This window comes from Haliaeetus albicilla, chromosome Z (assembly GCF_947461875.1).
Source record: "Haliaeetus albicilla chromosome Z, bHalAlb1.1, whole genome shotgun sequence".
Taxonomy (NCBI): domain Eukaryota; kingdom Metazoa; phylum Chordata; class Aves; order Accipitriformes; family Accipitridae; genus Haliaeetus; species Haliaeetus albicilla.
In genome coordinates, this window is record NC_091516.1 from 16910660 (window position 1) to 16933374 (window position 22715).

Sequence of the window (22715 nt, forward strand, 5' to 3'; positions counted from 1 at the left end):
GCTGAGCTCTTAAAAGTACTATCATGCCAGGGCTGTTCAACAGCATGTATGCACTGGCCTGAAAATAAAATGAGTTAATTTGAACTTGGGTTCTCTGGAAGCTGTGATTCTGAACTTCCTGAAATTGTCAAAAACCAAGAAGCCCGGTTCCTTGTTTGCTGGGCAAGTCCTGTTGCAAAATAAAGATGGATATTGCCTGGACTGCCAGCCACTTTTTAAGAATGAAAATGACCACAGCCACTCTCCTTTGGGATGATTCACTGACAGCAGTATACATTCAGGTGCATATGAATACAGTCACAGCACTGGATCCCTTTGGAGTTGTAGGCCCAGCATCACTTATCGAGGAACCTCTGAACAGGCTCAGGCACAACCTGGAAAGCAGAGTGCTCAGACCTGCCAAGCCAGCTGTGGCCTAGGCATGGACACGTACCTCGAATACCTTATGACGAGAACTCAGGTGCCTATGCACTTGGATAGGTCTATGTACAAACTGGACATACATGAGTCCATCACACAGGGGGGCTACACACAGGGGGCTGAACAGCTGGAGAGCAGCTCGTTAGAAAATGTGCTGGAGGTCCTGGCGGACAACGAATTAACCATGAGTCAGCAATGTGCCCTTGTGGGAAAAAAAGGCCAATGGTATCCTGGGTTGCATTAGGAAGACATTGCCAACAGGTCAAGGGAGATGAACCTTCTTTTCTGCTCATCACTGGTGACGCACATGCAGATGCTGGGTCCAGGTCTAGGCCACTACAAACATCCTGGAGTGAGTCCAATGAGAGGCCACAAATGTGGTGAAGGGACTGGAGCACCTCTCATAGAAAGAGAGGCTGAGAAAGCTGGGACCATTCTACCTAGAGAAGAGAAGGCTCAGGGGAGATTTATAAATGTGCATAAACACCCAATAGGAGGGAATAAAGATGGAGTCACACTCTTCTCAGTAATATCCAGTGAAGGGAGAAGAGGAAGTGGGCATAAACCAAAATAAGAAGACATTCCATGTAATCATGAGAAAAAAACAAATTTTACTGTGAGTGTGATCAAGTACTAGAACAGGTTGTCCAGAGATGATGAGTTGTCTCCATCCTTGGAGATATTAAAAACCAACCAGACACAGCCCTGATCAGCCTTCTGAATCTGACTCTGCTAGAAGTGTCCACCAGCCTTAGCGACTGTGATTCTGTTACACTCATGGATTGCATGCTTTCATTTAGTTTCTAAGTGCCTAAACTCTTCCACGTTAAGAAACTAAGCTATTCTGTCCTGACTGCCAACCTGCAAAACAAGGGCAATACTTGTTTATTTCATAAAAATTAAAGGGAAAGGGCAAGAATGCTAGTTAATATCATATTTATCCCAATCTGTGAGTGAAATTTTATTACAGAACAAAATTAATATTATGGTTGAACATTTGCAAAAGTTAATGAAATACCTCCTGAGCATACAAAACAAGGTGTACCACACAGAGTTATACTATGTCACATGATCAGAGAGACATTGTAAGTTAGATATACTTTCTATAAGCAAAGTTTGCAACAGAAAAAGTTGAACAGTACATGAAGCAAATTCTCACTTTTCAACATTACAAGAAAAAGAGCCTCTTGTAAATCTGTGGAAAAAATCATCCCAGCAGTGGTGAAGTACTTCCAGGAAGGAGAAATGGGTGGGTTTCAGCTATCAACATTTCAATTAACCCAACCTAACGAACATATTTTCCCTATTGAAAGTGCAAATTAGCACATTTTATATCATTTTCACTGAGTACAGGCTAATCTTCAGAGAAAACATAACAAGTCCGGCACCTGTATCACTTCTTTCAAAAACATTAGACATTTTGTGTAACATCTCTGAGATGAGCATCTACAAGGATTTTTTCTTCTGTTGAGGAAGCACTTCAGCATGATGCATGCCCAATTTTTAGCACTTGCAGACTTGCCAGTATTTTACCTTAGAGCTTGTTCATACATGCACTTTCCTCCAAGCACCACCCAATCTGTCATAAACAATGTAAATAAGATTAAAGTCTGCCTGTTTTCATCTACACAGTTTGCCAGCTCAATTTAAATCACTCTGTGGGAGAGAAACCTTAAACAACCAGTGAAAATAGGAACATCTGGGTTCTGGTCAGCTTTGAATTTGCTTCCAGAGCTTCTCAAGAAACTGCTTTTAAGGCCAAGTAACTCCCTGGTGGCTGAAGAAGGTGAAACGAGCCATTTGAAAGATTTGTCAGCATCTATGAATGGATCACTTATGGAAACAATATAAACAATATAACTGGAGCTGTAAAAATCCTGGTTAGCCACGCAGCTGCAAGTTAGCCTGAGGATTACTACCACTGGTAAGTAGTGGCATACGTACCCCATTTTCAAAAGTAGTTTTTGCCTCATTAGGTTGCTTCTTGGGAAATGAGAAACTTGCTTTAACTACATTGTTCTGAATTGCTGGGGGGAGAGTCTATCAACAACAAGGTGCCCTACTGCTGACCTCAGCCAAAAACCTGTTAATAACTCCAGCGGATGTTTCTGCTTTTTAAGCAACAGGACTCCCTTTCTCCTACTGCTCCCTTTTTCAAAAGCAGACACCAATACAACTGAACTCCAGCATCCTCCACAGCTACTGCTGAAGCAAAATCCAATGTTAGCCAGTCAGCAGTGATAAAACTTCCATGCACAAAGTCAGTGTGAGAGCAAAATTTGGTCTCAGTACATTTACTCTCATGAGCACCGTTAGTGCAGCAAAGAAAAGTTTCCTTGTGAGAAAGACTATAAGATTAGGCCCCATACTTCCATGACTAACAGTTTGCACTTTAAAAACATCAACCTTGACTATCATTATTAAGAAGCTGGCCTTATTTATTTAGGCATTGTCTACTGTTCAGCACATGGTCACTCATTCAACAACTTCCTCACAAAAGAGAATAGGCCCCATTAGATTCTCAGCACAATATTGCTTCCTTTCTTTTATTTCCAGATGGTTTTTCATGCTCTGACCTTTCAGGGTTCTGCAGTATTGAGAATATATTTTATAAACACTACAACACCTCTGTGCTGTAGTTAACCAAGCCTTGGCACCGAAGCACTCAGACACTTCTTGTCAGCATCTTCGTATTGTTGTGAACCTGAAATCTTAAAACCAAATGTCTGTTCTATGCTTTTTCTAATGAGAAGGAAAAATGATGAAGGAAAGATCTCTTTGTTTCCTTCTTCTTGGAGTACAGAGCTTAATACACCTTCCTAAAGCAAGATGTAGTGGCCAAGGAAATACAGGTGTCAACATATTAATGGAAAAAATATGTTGCATATTTCATATTTATAAGCAAGGAAGCAGTGTCTGGATGTTTCAAGAAGGGCAAAATGAAAGACTGATTCCCGACTCAGTATGCATTCTGCTGTTATTTAATTTAAAAAAATAACAATAGTCTGGACTCAGTAGCACATCATCACTCACCAACTGTACTACTTGGACACAAAAGTGCTCATTTTATAATATCCTGTCAGAGGTAAGAATTGTTAGGGTTTTTTGGATTCTCTTTCATACTCATTTTCAAACTTATGACTGCCAAACCAAGTAAGGTCCATGAATCTGTCAGAAAAGGTACTAACCCACAGAGGAGTACTTCTGATAGTTGAAACTGTGGGATTAGTAGTCTCAGTCTCATAAAATGACTTTGTTGTCTTTTTTCAGAGATTTCTGCTGAGCAACTTGTATTCAGGTGGTGCTCAATGTCATTAATACTCAAACTCTCATGCAAATCAGTGTTCATTGCTGTAGTCATACCAGGTTACATTTCCAATCACAAAGCTTAAAAAGGAAAAAAAAATGCGCACAGCTATAAAAACTTTCTTTTCCTGTGCAATGGCAGGTGTATCAGAAAAAGCTAAATGACACAGTGGATCAAAAACTATAGGTTTAGGTGTATTCAGTTCTCCCCTTCATTCGCAATGCTTAGGAAAATGTTATGGGGAAAAATACTAAGAAATTACTGAGATTAGGGAAAAACAGCATAGATCACATTCTGATTATATTTGGAGATGTAGTTATATACAGAAGCTGAAAAATCTTTTTTTCTAAAAAGATCTTCAAACTTTGAGAAACACACAGCACAACACCTTATAATTTCTTTTACAAGAGTACAAATCCAGCTTTTGAAGAAAATGAAATTACAGTTTCTGGACAAAATGTGAACCTGTTACAGGCAAACAACTTACACCATGCTGTGAAGCATTACAGTTATTTACATTAAAGAACTACTTCCAAGGCATTGTGGGAAAACAGCAGCTACCTTACACCACTTCAATGATACACAGAATATACTGGACCACTAAAACGCTAACGCAGTCTGAAGGGAAAACTTCTGCCTGCAACTAAACCTGTCACAAGGTGAAGAAACCAGAAATACAAAAGGGTTCGTAGCTCAGCTATGAATATTTAATATATAAATCCAGTTCCTGGAGAGTTCAAAAAGCTATAGGAGCACCTGCTATATATTGGAAGCATCTTTGACTTTCTGCTTGCATTTAAAGCATGCCTTGCTGGTTTTCTTATTTCAAACCATGGTGAAGACAAAGCCAGGGATTTCAGCACTTCTTTTAAAGTCCAAGTATTTCCAGTATTTGCAGCACATTACCTAGGGATGTCTGAACTACAGGAAGTTACAGGAATGGCTAAGTGACTGGACTGAAGAACTACCAATGAATCAAATAATTTTAACATGCCAGAAAGAATAAATTACATTTAGAATTTATTATTTTATGCTAATATTGTTAATAATATTATATCAAAACTGGCATCATTTCCTACATCATGTTATGTAAGTGCAGTTCCTCAGATTGTATAGCATCTAGGCAACTTAAAAGAATACTGTACTTTGATTCAAGCTATATAGAGACTGCTTTTTACATCAACCTGATTTATAAAAGAATGAGAAACAAGCAGCTCTTCCATAATTTTACCAAGAAATCACGGGAATTTTCCCAAGCAATTTTCCATGCATTGTCTGACTGGTTTGTAAGCTAGCACAAAGAATGTTCTTGCTTGGGGAGAGGATCATGTCTTTCCTGTCATTTCTATGAGCCAGAAAGGTGAGTCTGAAGTATCAATTTCTTTACTGTGATTCTTAGAGAAATTGTGAGACAATAATGTACAAGCAGATGAATGAAAGGAGAATACTATGAACAACTGTACTACCCTTTTGGAGAACAGCAGGCATTGCTGAGAGAAAGATATCTGTTTGGATGGTGCTAAATTCCGTTTTTTCTAACAGGTCAAACACAATTTTAGCCTCAGAGAAAAATGTTTCTGATGCATTTCTGGTATATATGCTTCACATTCATCAGGTATCATTCTTCATTGCAGAATGCAGAGCAGAAACATTTTTGTTAGGGATTTCAGGGTCTCTTCTCTTTACTACGTATGATGCAAGGAACTTATCTGCATGAATTCTGTAATGTGCAATAAATCAATCTGCCACAGATTACAGCAACCCCACCACTATGATGTCAGTGGTACCATGATCCCTGCTCTCATTCATGTCAAAGGTGTCATCTCATTTCCTAACAGCTCCTTATACATCCTTGTTATTCCTGGCTGCAATCTGCCTATTAGGGGAATCTTCTCAAACAAGCAGCATATAAAATGTATGTTAATAAGAGACTGAAGAGTATTTCTCAAAGCACTTGCTGAAAACAGACCATTTGAGAATTATGGCCCTATGTCATTAATACACATCTTCTTAAGCACTCCTTTGTACTAACAAATGCTGGCAATTTATGGCTGAAATTGTAGACTCAACTTTGAAAGATGATTATTTTTATTTGGAATCAGCTGAAGAGGAATCTGGTTTGGGCAACTCAGGCTGCAAGACAGGAGAGGATTAACTGCTGAAAGGGAAGCAAGGAGGTGTGCTGCATATGATCATCCCATGACACATTCCCCTAGCAAAATGGAGAATGCTCTCTTGACAATGAAGAGACTTCTTGTTTAAGACATGATAATTAAAAGCTAATCAGAGCTTGAAGGGAAGGAACCTTTATAATCATATCCCGGGTTTCACTCCTATTACCTAGTGAGCATACAACAAGGAGCAGATCTCTCTTCCAAGGAGGATGGCTGTGGAGAGATCCTTCATCAGTGGACCATTAGAAAAGCTGTCTTGGTAAGAAGCTGACTGGCTGCATGTATGACACAGTGGAGTTTATACTAGCAGCTTAGTGCAAATTTCTGTCCCTAATTGTCCTGGTTTCAGTTGTACTTGGAGAAGTTCTTAGACAAGCTATACCAGGAAGACATGGACCGTAACTCAGCTCCAGCTGCTGTAAAGGGAAACAAAATTTATTTCTACTGAAGAAACTAAGTACTGTAGTGAAAAGCAAAGCAAAATTATATTTCTTTTTCCAAAATAATAGCATTAAGATGCTTTGTAAACTTACTACAGCAAGACATCTCACATTCTAAAATTTCTTTAACTTTGGTGAATTGCAAAACTCTACAGATATTTTTCTAAACTTATCCATAAATGCTTGCTGAATAACATGATTTCACTTCCTTTACTAAGAATCATACAACCCTGCTGACTCTCTTACTGACTTTTCTTAATAGGTATCTATCCCTACTGAAACTCCGTCCAATTTAGAAGGAGAGAATGACCTCCTCCAGCAGTATTAAAAACTGGGGTCTGTAGAGTATATGGTGAGTTACATACTACATATTCAAATGAGTTTTTAAAAAGCTCAGTCAGCTGAGTTAATTCTATAATCACACACCTGCTTCATTTTGGCTCCAAGCTGGAAATCTGTAAATGTGACAAGTGTTACATACTGCAAGCAATCCTACTGAAATCACAAGGACTGTCCTGTGTGAGCAGCAGTTCTACATGGGCTCAAGTCTGAGGTCATAAAACTGCTTCCACTTGCAAATTTGGGTGGTTGGTGTAGTCTAGGATAAAAGAATTCAAACTGCAACAGAAATATCTGGAAATGAGAATTTCAAGTATCTTTTAAATGAAAGCTGTTGACTTCAGAAGACAGTTTTGTTTCCCGGGGCAGGAGTAGGTCCATGATTTTAATATGCAGTACCTGTTTTAGTTATGTCCAAGACTGTCACTAATTGGAAGCAGAATTTTCTTAGCTTTTTTTTTTTGTGGGAGGTTATTTTTTAATCTTCACAAGTTTGTCAGCTTCAAAACAAAGACAAGCTCCTTCACATTCACACTTGCAAAAAAATTCCAGCAAAAACTATTGCACTTTCTAATGCAATGGTCAGAAAAACAACATAGCACATCTTGTTGCTTGATCAGGCCTCCGAGTATCTGCACAACAGGAATAGGAGACAATGCCTCCTTTCCTGCAGTTCAGTGGGACTTCTCAGACACAGCACATCTCAAAATCAAACTGCCATTCAAATAATGGACAAAGAATTCCAAAGCCTTGTTTTAGAGAATGATGTCCTCTTTAGTGAAAGGCAGTAACTGAAATCACATCAGCCCTAGCTGTATCTAGACACATGAAACTAGCTGTTGGCTCTGCCTTACTTTTATGGCTGTAGGTCAACCTACCCAAAGAATTTTGCTCAGGTAAATGTTTGTAAAATGAAAGAAATTGGAATGGAGTCATTATAAGCAAGTAATTCATTAAAAATAACTTTTTTAGCTTGAAGGATATTTGGAAGTAGATGAGGGGTTCTTCGTGCATACTTTTTGTTGTTCATTTTAGAAGATGAAAAACTACTTTCAGAACAAATGGTCCAGTGAAATAACTAAGAAAATCCTTGCACCAAAGATAACATTTATTTTCACCTATTTTGACTCACCAATAGAGTTCCAACACACGAGCATTTTCAAAAGAAATTATTTCAGGAAGGTCAGCTTTTTGTGGGTTTGCTGGACTTTTTTGAGGAGAATGTGTTCTAAAGTGTAGCTGAAGCTTTGAAAATTTAAAAAAAAAACAACCACCTTGCTGGTATTCATCTAGCTTTAGAGTACCAGCAAATTAAGCAACCTTGGAAATGCGTAGAACATTACAAGAAAGTAGATCACAAGGAAATTTGTTACTATAGGATTTCACCTGAAACATGAGGAGATTTAAACCTTTTCCTCTTCATTAGATCTGTGCATGTTGCTCTTCAGATGGATCTGCAGAATGAGTGTGCCACCAGTAAAAATCACTGCTGGAGCTGCTATGACAGACAAAGCAGTCTCTTGGAAAGATTTTATTAATTTTGTGCTCTTGGCTGAGTAAGAGGCATTACAAATGTTAATGCAGAGTAGTCATTAAGATTACAGTTGAGACATGATTAATTATCCCCTGTCACCTCTGCTGGTCTGTCACCTTTCTCTCTGACCTGTTTCTTTTCTTCTTTCCCCAGCACTCTGTGGACCACATTCTCATTGGTGACATCAGTGATGCTGAGATCAGAAATTGGCTCCTTGCCTCTATTTTTCCCTTGCTTTCCCTCTAATTTGCCTTTCCCTGTGCTTCTCTTCAAAGACCCTTCACTACAGCTCCCAGTGCTTTGCAGGTATCCTTGACTACAGCTCACATTCCCCAATCTCTGGCCAGCTGGAGCAGCTCCCTGGTATGATATAATCCAGATCAAAGGCAGGTGGCCAATCAGCAAATGAGCTACTTGTTGGCACACAACAGAAGTGACTCAGCGGCTATTTGGTCCCCTCTTTTCAGTCTTAAATTTGGCCAAAAAGTAGTTGTGGGTGGTGGATCTTGAAGACAGTGGATTGCGAGTCATCGTGATCTGTACCAATTAAAAAGAAAAAACGACTCTTCTGGAACTGGATGTAGTCACAGATTTACCCAATCAGCAACCCAGCTGCAAGACAAAACCAGCACAGCCCAATACAGCAGCAGATTTGTAATGGGCTTTTTGGAGGTGGCACCAAAATAACTTTGTAATGCAAAAATCTATGATCAGACGGATAGCAGAATTCCTATGGGATTGGAAAGAAAATTTTAAAGTAGCTTAACAAACCTTTAAAGATGTTAATTGCATAATACTGTAACTGTAGCATGAGGTTTCTACTCAATTTACATATAACCCATCTGGAGTAGGTTCTAGGCACAAAGCCGCTATGTGCACAGTGATTTGAACACGTTTACAAAGTCCTGCTTGTATTTGAAATCAAAGTACATCCTCCTACAAACATTTCCACCCCATGAAGTTACTCAGTAAGTTGTTACAAGGATATGATAAGTCACTATTTATTTTCGCTATCTATTCTTGGAAGGCTTGTTTTTTCAAGAATTTTTTACTAAATGGAAACCAAATTTAAAACCACGAATTTTTAAACCTACCTGTCGTAATTCTTGTTGACAGTGGTTGTTTCACAGAATGCCTTCAAAGTATTCCTTTTCTTCCCATCAGGTAATTAATGCAATTTATTGAGCTGCAACAGGAAATTCACCATGTCAGCAAAGATTCAACATTTCTACCAGTTAGATCATTGGACAAAAAGTTGGCCTGTGTGTGCTGTCCATATCTCTGTGACTAGTTTACTCTTTCTTTCAGGGAAATTGCATGCTGCCTTTGTGCTTTCAGAGTGGGGATTGTCTATCTTGCAAGAATTTAGGTGCTTGGCCAAACTACATTTGCAACATGAGAATATTATTCTCCACAGTATACTTGCAGACATAAGGAAACACTGGGGGAGAAAATTCACCACCATGGCATGCTGAGCCAGAAATTCTACCATCATGTGTCAACATGGCTCCATATGCCAGGAGTACATAATAAGAAGGACAGTGTTAGGGATCTGAACAGGAGTGTTGGTGGTACAGTTTACTAACTCAGTTTAGCATCCAATGCAAATTAATGCTGTTTTCTTCAACCCAAGAAACGGGTCTTTTAACAAAAGAAAAGAAGAAATGAAAGCAGTATTTCTCAGGAAGATAAAAATGTGGTAACTATGTGCAGTATAGCTCCAGAACGCTTTAGCAGCAATTCACTTGCTGTTGTTTAAATTAAAAATGAAAGAATTCCCAAAGAGGGACAAACCCAGATCACACATGTATACTTCCAAAAACAAAGTAGGAAAGGTTCCACCCATGACGTTTCAAGGCCCATCTGCACTAACATCTTTGCCAACTCTTGAAATCAGTGCTTTGCTTTTCCAGAAGGTCTCTGTCAAAGCCTGGTCATTAGACACAAACCCCAATACAGGTGCAGACCTCCATTCCTGACTGTTTGATCTGTGGGTAGTACTGGTCCCTTGCAGGGCTTGTGGTAACTATCAGTCCTTTTCACAACAAATTTTCTACCCATCAGTACCCTCTAATAGCCAGAATGTTTCCCGAGTAAAATCACCCAACAATGTAAAAGAAACCACCCACCTACATGTTGAATAACACTGCCTGGAAAATGGCACTTTCGGAATGACTGAAACTCAAGATCTTTTTTGAAGGCTGACTTTCTTACTCCTCAGTTCAGCAGTAACTTCTCCACAATCGCAGCAGTGTTAAGGTACTCGTTCCTTAAATTAGTTATCATTGCTTTAAGTGTAACAGAAAATAACAAAATGTATGTGAGCCAAGGTAGCATGTTAAGAGGGTTACTTGTTTACAATCTCTACACAGTCTACTTTACCCCGAGATCATCCTCTAACCAACCACAATCATAACAGCTTCCATATAAAGTTGCTTATGCAGGATGTTCCAAAAACACCTATCAGATCAAACAATGCATAGAAATCAGTTTTGAAGTTATACAACAGCTACCAGCAAAAGCTGTAGTAGCCATGAGGTGGCAAAAGAACTGGCTCAGTCAAATGTGCTTCCCACTAGCTGCAAGGAACCTCTGTTCCACATTCCTTGGCCTGAATTTCTTCCCATCAATCACTTTTAACTCTGCTTGTTTCTCATTCCCATCATGGCCTTGCTCTCATTCTTACATCCTCTTGTGCCTCCTCTGATCCCCACTGTCTTTCTTCTGCTCCTCCCTCAAATAAAAGAAAGTCCTTTTTTTTTCTTCCAGACAGACCACACATACCAGCTAGGAAGACAGAAGTAAGCTAACAGGTTTCATGTACATCTGCACTTTTTAAAAAAAAAAAAAAAAAAAAGGGAAAAAGAGAACACAGAAATTAGGTACAGGGAAGAGAATGGGTATTTAGAAGGAGCAACATTCTCCATTGAGATCCTTCATTCTTCAGAATGGCCAAAATTTTGCTCGTTTGGTAGGTGACAGGACAGGGAGAGGTGAATAGCTATGGATATATTAATGATGCTGATAATGGAGCCTCAGGTCTAGATCTGGCAGAGTAATACAGTACCACACCCTGTGAATGTTATTCTCTGTGTGTGCTCATTACACAGCGAGACCCACTGTCTCCAGGGTATTTGGGTTGTTCCTCAACAGTCTTATGAGTTTTTAATACCAACTTTACTGTCAAGTTGCCCATGGGCTGAAATGAGACCTTGCTGCTATTGCCCTTACTCATGCACAGGATCTGATCCCTTTCTTCCAGAATTCTTCATGTGGTGACCAACAGAGGTTTACAGGCCTGCTGTGCAGGCCAACTTTCCAGGCAACATCAATAGCTAGAAGTCTGTCCAACCAGCTATTTGGTTTTTCAAGTTGGCAATTTCTATTTAACTTTTGGGATGGTTTCAGAATCTGGTCACGCTGCTGGTACATTTAGAGTTAACCTTCCAGTTTGGATCTGTCCCATGTAAGGATTTGTGCCACACTTTTTCTCTTAGCAGCTGTTTGGGAAAGTCCTCAGTGTAGCAGCTTCAGAGGCAGCCATGGTTGTGCATTTTCTATTTGGGTTACTCTGAATTTAGCCCTTTCCTAGGTTCTAAAATGCAGCCTGTTCAGAGTCTCGCAAGCAAAAAAGGACTAGCTTTCAGCCCAGGCAAAATAGGCAGCAACTAAGAACAGCAGACAACCTGCTTTGCCTGGGCTAAGACAGCAATCATCAGCTGCTTCAGCAGCCTATACAACCTGAAGAGTCAGTTTTACTTCCTACTTGCATAACCTTGGCTTCTGAGGAAAAAGTTGAGGTATGCAAGGCAGCAGCAGAAACAAATGCGAGCAACAGAAGTAGTAAGTCCTTTTCTTCTCTGGGCAGTACTATGCAACGACAAAAGCAGCAAGCTTAGTCCCTCCTCAGCAGCCTACCAGGCAGGACAGTTGCTGTCTGTAGTGGGGGGGTGGGAAGAAGAGCTAAAAGGGGGAAGAGAGACATACCTCTAATCATTACTTCAAATAAATTTCTCCTGTTGCAAGAACCTTTATCGCTCCCCCCAGACAAAAGGTTATGATCATAAATCCCAATTTATTAATTAACAATTATGTAACACTCTTTTCTAAGTACAAAGAAAATAGCTCTGTTTGTTTTACTGTGGTGCAGGATAATGCTTTACAATAGATTTCCAGAGATTTCCATGTCTTTCATACCTGTCTCAGGCCTTACACAACTGCATCCCCAATTACACTGTTGGTAGCTTGCTTTATTCTGTCATTACATCCCTTACAAGTAGGGCTATATCAGCATATTTTTCGTAACTGATTATATTTGTTCCCTTGTTCTTAGGCCTCTTACACAACAGTCCAGTACTGGTTTCCAGTTATCTTTTTAAATGTGACCTGATTTCATTACTGTGGGGATGGTTGTTTTATTACTCTATCTCAGACTGTTTGCATCTACCCACTCACAAATTTGTTTTCTTCCTTGCTAATTATTCTTAATGCATCCAGTCTTAGCGGAGGTTCAGAAGCTCACAAGCAAACTGCAGGTGCTCTGTGCTTTTTGAAAGGCTTCTGAGCAAGTTTAATACAATCACACATCTGTGCTGTTTACCAGTCTGTATACCACACATAGTAACATACAGCATTAAATGCCGCTAACACACGTGAACTGAAGCTTCAGCATACACTTATACCCAGGCATAATTTTTCATAAAATTCTTAGTGGCTTCCACATGCACCCAAACTGCAGGCTTCCTCTGCTTGATGATTTGGTCACAGCACTGGGCACAGTGAGATGGCAGTCAGGGGCAAATGTGCACAGCCATAGTCCTTAATGTTATCATGAGCACATATCAGAATGGATGGAGACAATACTGAGGCAGGTGATTGTAACCCTGCCATTCTGAGGAAAGTCCAGTTGTCCTGCTAAATAGGAGTAAGCACAAAGGACCAATAAATAATACAGAAAACAATTAACAAAATTATGGGCATTATTGACAAAATAATGATGACACACCTAACCCAGTTTCATCCTCCAAGATATTAATATCAGGCTCTCTGTAACTAAGGAGTGTAAGTTTAACTAGCTCATTGCCTTCCCTGGAGTGGAATCACTCTGCTTTCAAAAGCTTCTAACCAGAGACGATCCATTTAAATGCATCACTTTATAATTACTGAAATTAGCTAGTGCACTAGAGTTAAATCCCTGCTAGACAAATACCCCTTCAGTACAAACCCACAGTCACCTGATGGTCTATTTTCCTTGATACTTTCATCTTTTATAATGAACAAATGAATTCTGAGGTTTTAAACTTACCTACTTTCTCCCAGATACTAGTATGTTAGGATTCTGTGGCATCTTTCTTCCTCAATATCTTATAGTAATACTTTTCAAGTACTTTCAGGTCATTTAAGACTCTTTGATCCCAACAACTACCTCAAATAACAAATGATAATTGACTTTTCCTCAGATTTCCCCACCCTGCCCCAGGGAATGACCTGACATCTAAGGTTCTTTGTTTTATTTTGCTATTGCCCTTACCAGGTCATTCTATACACATTTTATAGAGGAAAAAGTCATCATTAAAGTAATTTCACAGAGAAGTCCTAGGTATTTTTAGGAAGCGGTAAATCATCAGAAATTAAGGGGAGTTGGTTAACTGCATATGTTTTATACAGTCTAGAGGAAGTGAAAGAAAGAAAAATTTCTGTTTCTTGGCAGTTGCTAAAGGAAGTATTTGAAAACCATTGATATCAGCCTTTTACACAGAACTTAACTCCTCTGAGTATCTTCTTATCAGAAATGGGTTATTTTCTTGTTGTTCAATACGAGTATCCAGTTCTGCTCCTTTAGCCACAAAAAGCATAAAAATAATCAAGTTTGTAACCCTATTAATAGTTTTTTCATTATAGTTTTTATTATTCTTAGGAAAAAAAGAAGTATGAGGCTAGATACATCTACGTTTGAGACACAGTTAGAGGCTTTCAGACTGATAAGAGCTTTTAAAAGTCCTAAAAATCAAACAGGTGGACCAGAACACAATGTTTTGAATGCAGTAATGGTCTCTCACATATATTACATTCCACCTGAGCATTAAAGAGTGCTTGGAAAGACTCATAAGCATTGCAGCAAACTGCTGCAGCAGTTAAAGACATTACTAACACACAGACTGTTCTGCCTTCCGCCAGCCAGGACAATGGAGTGCCCCAGCCACTGTGGTGTAAAGCCTCTTCAGCAGACTTTATTTTCAGTTCAACCAAAGAGCAGGGGGACTTTGTGAAATGGGCAGTAAGAGAATCTCTTTTCTTTGGTTCAGGCACCACTACCCTTCAGTGTTCTCTTAGAGGAATAACTTTGCCTTTGAAGCTTGCATGTTTACTCATTTGCCTTTTTAAGCTTTCAGCATATACATCCAGTTCCATCCTACACCTTCTCAACTGGAAAACAGTTTAACTCCAAGGAAGTCAGATCCCCAACTGATCCTTAGAACAAGCTGCTCTTCCACATCTTTGCAAGGGCACTGCATCCTGTCCTACATCCCTACACATCCACAAAGCCCCATGGCAAAATTCACCACTTTATGGTTTTGGCTCAAAAGCAGTGCCATGTCCACACCTCAGCTATATCAGGTTACACTGGAATAGCACAAACCTCTGCCAGTACTTTATATCTCCACAAACATTTAAGAACTTAGTAGGCCAATTCTAGGAACATGCTCTTTTCTCCTGGCCCTACATCAAGGGTTGGTAATGTGGCTGATGGGAGAGGAAGCCTACTCATGGGGTAGTGTCCTATTAAAATGTTTTGTGTGAATCTATTATAATTTGTGTCAAAGCTGTAATAAGGGGAGCACTATTTGAGCCCAGTGGAACCTAGAAGAGCTTAGTAATTTCTCATAGGAGGCCCCCGGCAAAGCTGGGGAGAACAGCCTTCATTGCTGAGTCCCACAATTTTATCTACTGCCAGTTTTTTGCTGCATTTGCACCCAAGTTTCTGAAATTAATACACTCTAGATTTTCCAAGGTATGAAGACAGTATGTAGCAACAGCTGTTCTGAGAACTTTCTTTGCCTGAGGCTAACTGCCCTTAGCTATCTCAGCTATCTAACTTAACATTTGTCGCACAAGACAAACTAAACAGTAAGTATCATCATTATCACTATCCCACCCTGAAGCTTTCAAGCACACCATCATGACTTACACAAGTGCATGACTCAGATTAAAACATCTTGTATTAAAACAACTTCCTAGGTATTTTTAAGTTTAACATGTACAGGTCAGTGATCAAGATGGTAAAGGGTAAAAAGGCTCTAATTCTCAGACAGACAGCAGGCAAAGTCAGTGCAACGATGAACACAAAACCCATGCAAGCTAAGGTAGGAGAACTTGCACGATACAGGCTGTATACGTGTATAAAGGCTGAACAACTCATTAGGGTTTCTGAAAGCAACACAGTTCTTTTTAACAAAGAAATGTCCCCAACCTAACTAGAATATGTGAATTTAAAATTATTTAACTGAATTATTGATCCCTTGTATGAATTCCTGTTTATGGATGGATGTCTCTTTCTGGATTCAGCTGCTTTGTTGGATTAAATGTTGACTTCACCCATCACCACATTTCTTGTGAGGACTGAAGTTCTCTAATATGTTGAAAACATAGCCTGTAGCAGCTTTACTTTGGCAAAATCTGATGGGTTGGCTCACAGCATTTTCCTTAACAGTCAAAATTAACCTGACTTATCTGAATTTCTCATATTAGAGAGCGGTCACATGAATTGCTGTGTTGGCAGATCACTGCAAGCACTGACTTATAAAGCAGTGGCAGACAGCTGATATCTACTTCTTCCATTAGCACAGCTGAGTCTAGGGGTGTCCAGTACACTGTCCCATGGTGAATGATTTATTTTGACTTCAAGATCAACTGACTAAAGCTAAACAGAAGCAAACTATTCTTATACCATAACCAGGGTGTGAACACTAAATTAGGCAAAGTCTGTATGTTGACAAGGCCAGTATATTCTAGCCGAAATCAAAATTCCACACCTTAAATAACATACCTGCCCTATCAAGCAGCCGTATTTCATGTTCCTACATCTGATTTTGTGATGAACAAGTATAAGTTTAAAATAAAAGTATCTCCAGAGTCATACTTACCCATAACTGTTAAAAATGAGCTCATAAGTGAGCATTAACAGAACAACTTGAAGGCTTTATCTTGCCATTGTTCTAGAAGTGGAACAGCAGCAGAGATGGCCCCAATTTATCCAAGTGTTTGATAGCCTCTGGAGAAGCTTACACATCCCAGGTCTGATATTTGCCTTTGGCCTTTCTGATCAAATTGTGTAAGTGAGCAGATAGCTGTCACTTACTGGGGAAATTGTGTTACAGCACACGACAAAACTGCCGTTGCACGCTGACAATGGATTTAACAAAATACTGAAAGAATTTGCTCTTAAGGGACCATTCCCCTCCCCATTTGACTGTTTTGTTTTCCCTTATACCCACTGAGTTGATTTTTGATAAAATACATTTCTGAGATACAAAGGCTAACGAGAAGTTCTTGGACTTGTCTCAAAAGTTCTGCCTTTAGGTAGGAGGGAATCTCAACATATCTGGCTTCTTGATACAAAATAGGCTTCTGTTTGGTTGACTTAGAACATACTGGTAAGTTTCATAATTTTATTTGATAGCAGCTATTGTATTAGGCAAAAAAAAAAAAGCCATGATTGAGAAACTGCAAATACATTCCACTGTTCAAGGAAAAAAAAAAAGAATTATATTGATATAATCTGTGTTTTGCTTGTGCATTCACAACTCTGTAGTCTCAAACCTGAGCACACATGAAACAGGCAATAGTATCCCAAAATAATACTGTGAAAATAGGAAAAAAAAAATCTCTACTTTTTCTCTTCAGGGAGTGAGAGTCAGAGTTATGATTTTGTCTGTGGTATTTTAATTTTTTTTTCCTGGTTGGCAGCAGAAAGCTATCCCATCTTTCATGCTATGAAGTTAAGTATGAGAGAAAAATGCATATTTAGGAAGGATGTAAGTCATGTTAGCAGCAGTTAGAAAACTTAGGCCAAATTCAGTCTTATTTTGATCCCATTGTCTTAAACATGCCTATATCTGAGCAAAATGAACTCCGTATTTCAAGAAGTAGAGACAGTACTTGTAAGTGGTTCTCAAATTTTGTATAAATGATGAGCAGTTGCTTATTTAAATGCATATTTCTTAGGCAGTATAATTCCACCTTATAGTCACTATGCATAACACTGGCATAAACAGCATTGATGAAAGAACAAATATACTGGATGTGATTGTGTCTTTGTGACCACCATGCTTGATATACAGAACAGTCATAAGACTTCCCTGGTACATAACTATGACTTACCCAGAATGCAAGTGTAAGTCATGCTTTCTAAAGGCCTCAGTATTTATTACCTAAACAGATCTCCTTTCTAACCCAACTTCATATTGCAAACTAGAACTGATCCTGTAATATATGCCATTCTTAAGTAGTAGCCTGGCTTGAGTCGAGTGTTTTCAAAAGAAAACAACATGGTCATCTACACTTGTTTTTCCACTTTGACTAAATTGAACCACCACAGTCTTCATAATCACACAACAAAGAATTTATTTTTCCCAGTCTAGTATATTCACAACCTTTGCTGCTTATAGGACCAAAATTCTACAGCAGTAGTCTTCCTTCCTGCCCTGCAATTAGCACAATTCTAGTATCAGGAGCACTAGAATAAGCAAATCACCATAGATTTTACTTCTGCTTCTTGTACTCAGAGACAAACTCAGAGACTGTTTAAAGATGGGTAAATTCACATTTGCAGTAGGAACACTATTAAGAACAACAGCAAAAGGGACTCTGCAAGAACTACTAGCACCAGTTCAGAATTCTGGGTTTGCCCCAATGAGCAAAAGTTGTTTGACCACTTCCAGCAGGCAGTTTAACAGGTCAGGAACAGCCAAAACTAGGAAACAGATTATCTTACCAAAAACATAAAAAAGATAACTAGCTGCCAGAACCAGAACAGGTTAGCACCCAGGAATGAATGCTTAATAACTGAGTGCACATCAGAGTCCCAGAGAAATCTATTCTGGGCATGGTTCTATTCAATATTCTTTTTAATTGCTTGAGTGATGACTTTGTTTATAAAATCTGCAGCTGACATAAAGCTAGTGGGATTTGGTGAGTACCTTAGGAGAGAGGATTAGAATTGAGAAATTGCAGAGAATCTCAAAAACCATGAAGATAAAATCCAACAGAATCAAGTATAAAGTTGCAAAACCACAAAGACAAAACAAAGACCACCAGGTTAGGAAGTGAAACAGCAGCCTGAAAAAAACAAGGAGAGAAGAGATCAACAGCACAGTGTGCTTCTCCTCTCCCTTAAAACATGACATCAAACCAAACTCTGGAATTTTGTGGACTACAAAATCAATAGGAACACTAACACACTATCACTGCGAGCCAACCCACCTTTCTCACACAGAGACTTCCTTTTGGAACATATTCAGAACAGCTCTTTAGACAAAGGACATAATTATTCCCCTCTACTTAGCCTTGAGAAGATCTCAGCTGAATATTGTCTTTTTGACATCACACTCACAAACACACTTTGAGAGTTTAAAGCAAATGAAGCTACTTTGAAAGAGACTTTATCTTTTAAACCTATGAAGACAGCAAGGTGATCACGTATGCCTCCAGAAAAACAAGGCTGAGGGGAAAAGTGCACACGTACCAAGCGCATTCATGGAAGTTGTATTAGAACAGAAATTATTGGTAGGTAATGAGTACCCCCCCTCTAGGATTCACGTACTTCAGGTAGAATACTGTTTCTAATATACAATGGGTAGGTCATGAGAAGACTTTTGTGGGGAGTACCAGCAAAACAGATGCTTTGCAGGGTTTCTTATCTCTGATCTACTACTTCATCACAGGGTTTGCTTTCAATGCTTAACAAAAAAAAAAAGCCTGCTTTTTCTGTTAGTTTACCAAGACACATGAACTGTCTTGGTGTAAAAGGCAAGACACTTCCACCTTACTGCAGCAAACTCACAGAGGCCAGTCTTATTCCCCCATCTGATGATGATCTCAATGAACATACCTCACTGTAAAGCTGAAGTGTCTTGCCTTCACCCCATTTTCACCTTTGAAGGCTTTGAATAAAGTTCAAACCAGTATGCCTTTTCTCTCTTTTTGGGGCAAACACTATCCACCAAAGCAGGAGACATAAGGAAAAATGTTACACATTTCCATCTTAAGTTTTACTTGTGACCTCCTTGGACACTTAAAAAAATATTTTTGTTCTGTTTTGTTATTTATATAGAAACCTGAGCCATCTTCATTAAGTGTTCTAGCTTAAACCCATTTTCACTGGCCACCTAACCCAAGCAGCTGAACTTTGCTAGCAACTGGCTGAGGCACTAAAAAAAAAAAATTACTCCTTTCCACCATTTCTGCTGCAGTGGCTGCAACCTCTGGCAGAAGGTTGGTAGCAAACAGTTATACAAACTGTTAACAGCAAGGGTTTTGAGGTGGTAATGGTGAGGCTGCTGTAAACATCTGCAAATCCCTGATAGTAATTACCTTCTTTTGGTGTAAGAGTGTGCCCGCAAGAGTTCTGCTGATGTATCAGTTTCTGAACAGTTTTAATTATATTGGTATCATTCCTCACATAAACTTTAGTTCCACAACGACAGAGCTAGCTAGTCAAAACGGTACCTCTTCTCATCACGGTACTTAATCTAGTTTGAAAATATTATGTGCAATTTTACTGTTGTCAGCAGCATCCAAAGCATTAATTCAGTTAAGGGCCCTCATCTTTTTTTCCTTTTGCTAAGATAAACAAATCAATTGGAAGAAAATAATTTTATCCTTTAGCACATGATTATTCACCATGTCTGCATATTCACTATACATGAAGCTTCAGCCATCCAAGTCTTATAGTGAGCCCCTACTGATCCTACCAATTTCTGTAAAGATTTTCACATCAGTTGAAAATGCCTGCCTTGACAAAAAACACGTTTTCCAACCCCTCAGTATAGGTTACAATGAGATTAAATGATACTTCATCAAAATACAAAAAGAAAAAGCCTTCAGACTGACATTAGCAACATGCCCATTCAACTGGAGTTCTTCTTGCCCCAAAATGAAATTGGCTGCTCCAGCTTTCCCAAAATAAATGTAACTGTTAACTAAAGACAGGTGTATCTATCCCAAAGTCAAGTGAACATTTTTTTCTTTTGCCTGAAAGATTAATTTTATATTCCTTTTTTCTTCCCTGTATTCTTTCTACCAAAAAGAACAGCTTGACTTGGTTTAGAATGGTTTGAGTGCTGCTGAGTCCAACAAGCAGTTGAGCTGTCTTGCAAGGAAGCTTCCCCTCCATTATTCAAGGCTTGTTTTCTGGCGAGAGAAAAGGCAAAGGGCCCTCAGATTTACTCTGGGGAGTGGAGGAGGGGGGAAAAAAAACCCAGACTGCCTAATGAGTTACAGTAGGGTATGAAGGAAAAAAAAGGAAATAAAAAAGGAAGAATTCCTTCACCCCTTTCATTGCCATTACCATAATTTTCCAAGAATGTTAACTACATTCTTTTATCTCAGACACCGGGTTGCAACTGATGGTTTAAGACAAAGCTAAAACCAAAATTATAAATTACTTGTGGATCAAAAGTTTTACACAATGATATCGGTTATTTTGTATACACAGATTTGAATGTTTCCATTTCTTTGATTTTGTCCTCAGGTAAATGTATTTCACAGACGATGGCAAATTGAAAATACAGGCCTTTATTTATCTGTTGGATACTTAGTACTGTCCAGTTAGCATTAATTCTTACACATTTATCTTTCAGCATTTTGGTAGTCACTTTACACAACAGACAAGATGAAGCTAATGCATAAGTAACACCACCTTGGAAAACGACTGCAACAGTAGTAATTAGCACTGTACAGCCAGCATTGTAACTTGGCACTTACTGCTCCTATTCAACCAATAAAAAAAAAAGCCCTAAACTAAACACCACGTAAACAATAGCTGTCACTTAATGACCACAAGGTGCATTTGGTGCTCCCAGCATTGCTTCAGGTCCTTCACTACTCCACCTGGCCACAGCAGAGGAACTTCATGTTAAATCCTACCACCTGAGCACTTGCAGTATCTGAATTGCCCCTGAATGTTTTCACTCCTTAGCAGAAAGTGAAATCCACAGTAAGAGAGTTACACTAGCTTCAGAATTGCAAATACCTCCCACATGACAGGATAAAAAAAAGATAATTACATATAACACCACGTATGGCAGTTCGGCTCTATTTTTTTTTAGAAGTAGACTCTCCAACTAGCGTTCAAAACAACCCCTCAGACTGGCTGGCCCATTACTTTAATGAAGTACTTAGTCGTTTGTTACATAAACAGGTGTAGGTAGCTTCTGCAAACAACACGAGAGCTCTGCAGCGCCTGGCTGCAGATCAGGTAAACGATCCACAGCATAAAAAAGAAAAAAAATACAGCACCATCACGCGGAGTTGAAAAGCGTACTTCCAAACCAACTGTTCAAAAGCTAAAAGCACGGAAAGCACGCCAGACGGAAGAAAACATAATTGCGCTATCTACCCTGCCTATCCCCAAGAAACAACACAGCCTCATTGTACCCGGCCACCACTTCAACAGCCGCCTCCAGACCCGCGACAGGCAGCAGCCAGGTCTCCCGAGAGGGTCCGTGGTAAAGAACCGCCCGGCAGCCCCGGCGATGCCTCCTCGCCGGCGGCCGTTGGGAGCGGGAGCCCGCCTGACTGACAGGCCGGCTCAGCTGGAATGTTCTCAGCAGCCTCTTCTCGCCCACGACGGCCCCCTCTCCCATCGGAAAACGGGCACGGGGGGTAAGCGTCGGGACGGACAACAAGGCCCTTCCGTGCCTTCCCCCCCCCCCCCCTTTTTTTTTTTAAAGGCAGGGAGACACCCGCCCCGCCCCACCTCGCCGACCGCCAGGTACCGGAGACCCCGACGCCCGTCAGGCCGCCTCCTCCCCGCCCCCCGCCGGCGGCGGGCTCGCCCCGGCAAGCTGGGGCAGCGGCACGGCGGAGTTCCAGCACCTTCTTCACCTCTGCCAAACCACTCCCGCGAGTACCGCCGCCGCCAACGCCCGCGCCCTGCCGCCGCCGCCGCCCCCCTCTCGGAGGGCGCTCCCGCTCCTCTGTCCCCTCAGCACACGCGAGCCGGGGAGGGGGTGAAGGGGCGCGGAGGAACCTCGGGCGGCAGCCCAGGCTGCCCCGCCGTTGCACGGCAAGCACAGGAGCGGGCCCCGGCCGTACGCTCGCACAACGCTCCCCGCCCGCCACGCTCCTGCACGCCTCCTCCCATCCCCAACCTCTCGGTTGAGCGACGGTCAGCCGGCGCCAATGGGAACGCCCTTTCGGCGCAGGGGGCGGGCACTCCCCCGCCGGCGGGCCAATGAGGACGCCGCTTCCTGAGCGATGGCGTCGGTGAGGGGAGGCGG

At 40.4% G+C, this 22715-nt stretch overlaps 1 long non-coding RNA gene across 8 annotated transcripts; it reads right to left on the reverse strand.

The window, feature by feature from the left end:
• Positions 1–241: 241 nt before the first annotated feature.
• On the reverse strand, positions 242–22575 carry LOC138683927 (uncharacterized). Of its 8 annotated transcripts, none has more exons than XR_011323402.1 (6): positions 22321–22575; positions 20534–20625; positions 10344–10502; positions 9309–9400; positions 8067–8134; positions 242–6317 (listed from the first exon to the last, which is right to left on the reverse strand). It is a non-coding gene; the product is annotated as an uncharacterized lncRNA (long non-coding RNA). The 8 variants fall into 8 exon arrangements; XR_011323401.1 differs by having other exon boundaries at positions 22312–22575; XR_011323398.1 differs by having other exon boundaries at positions 22193–22575.
• Between the last annotated feature and the right edge of the window lie 140 nt (positions 22576–22715).